We start from the raw sequence: 1,738 nt of genomic DNA on the forward strand, positions 1-1,738 counted from the left end.
TTTCTAATTTTATTTTGACTAATAAATTGCGTACTACTTAATACACCTTTGATCATTCGTGTTACAGTACAAGAGCTGTCCAAAACAAAAACAACATGATTATTATATCAAAAAGTCCCTGCAGATGTGTTTTAGCCTGAGGGAGTTTTACTCTGAAGGTGTTGCAGTCAACAGAGACTCCATTTTTAGTCATGCAGTGAATATTTTGACTCCAGCCCTGTTTCAAACTCTCTCTCTCTCTGTGTGTGTGTGTGTGTGTGTGTGTGTGTGTGTGTGTGTGTGTGTGTCTGTCTGTCTGTGTCTGTGTGTGTGTGTGTGTGTGTGTGTGTGTGTGTGTGTGTGTTTATGAGTGTGATGAGACAGAAAGAGCTCAATAGAGGAGTTTGAGGACAGACCGGCGGATGGAAACTCGTTGAAAAAAATAACAATAAAACATCAACAGAGACCAAGAGGAGAGGCTGTTTACTAGTGTTCTGCTAATGGCTGCTCTGTTAGCAGTAAACCCTGTAGGGTAAGTGTGTGTGTGTGTGTGTGTGTGTGTGTGTGTCTCCTCTGGCTGGGTAATCCCATTCAGCACATGCTAATGTGAAACCAGAATCTAATGACCTTCTGCCATGGCTTTTCAACCCGGGCCTGGAGCAATCTCACAGCAACATCTCATAGATGCTCTCTCCAAGAACGCCCCCACAGTAGCACACAAGCATCCCAGTGAACAAACCATCTTACCATAAAATCTCTCTTATCCACAACATCGCTGTAGAGCGGGTCAGCCGTTATGGTTTGAGTGAATTATTATTGTAATTTTACAGTACAGTCACAGTTACTGGCAGCATCCCAATTTGCATAGTATCAGTTCTATATACTGTACCCGTCATGCCAATAAAGCTTGTTTGAATCTGAATCTAGTGTGCAAGATTAGGATTAGTGCCTGCTTTTAGTCCCAACTTTTTTAAAAGCTAACTTTTTGTCCAGTTATAATGTATATAGGCCTACACTAGCGTTTGGATTCAGTAAAAGTTTGTATTTTTCTTTAAACAAGTCTTTTATGCTCACCAAGGCTGCATTTATTTGATCAAAAATAAAGTAAAAACAGTAATATTGTTAAATATTATTTCAATTTTAAAATAAATGACTACTAAAATAACGGCCACTTTATTAGGTACACCTTGCTACTACTGGGTTGGACCCCCTTTTGCCTTCAAAACTGCCTTAATTTTTCTCAATTCTTCATTTTTTTGCTGCCAAAACAGCCCTGACCCGCCGAGGCATGGACTCCACTAGACCCCTGAAGGTGTGCTGTGGTATCTGGCACCAAGATGTTAGCAGCAGATCCTTTAAGTCCTGTAAGTTGCGAGGTGGGCCTCCACGGATTGGACTTGTTTGTTTAGCACATCCCACAGATGCTCGATTGGATTGAGATCTGGGGAATATGGAGGCCAAGTCAACACCTCAAACTTGTTGTTGTGCTCCTCAAACCATTCCTGAACCATTTTTGCTTTGTGGCAGAGCACATTATTCTGCTGAAAGAGACCACAGCCACCAGGGAATACCGTTTCCATGAAAGGATATACATGGTCTGTAACAATGCTTAGGTAGGTGGTACGTGTCAAAGTAACATCCACATGGATGGCAGGACCCAAAGCATCACACTGCTTCTGCTGGCTTGCCTTCTTCCCATAGTGCATCCTGGTGCCATGTGTTCCCCAGGTAAGCGCACCACGTGATGTAAAAGAAAACA

This window comes from Ctenopharyngodon idella, chromosome 8 (genome assembly GCF_019924925.1).
Source record: "Ctenopharyngodon idella isolate HZGC_01 chromosome 8, HZGC01, whole genome shotgun sequence".
In the NCBI taxonomy this organism is placed as follows: Eukaryota; Metazoa; Chordata; class Actinopteri; order Cypriniformes; family Xenocyprididae; genus Ctenopharyngodon; species Ctenopharyngodon idella.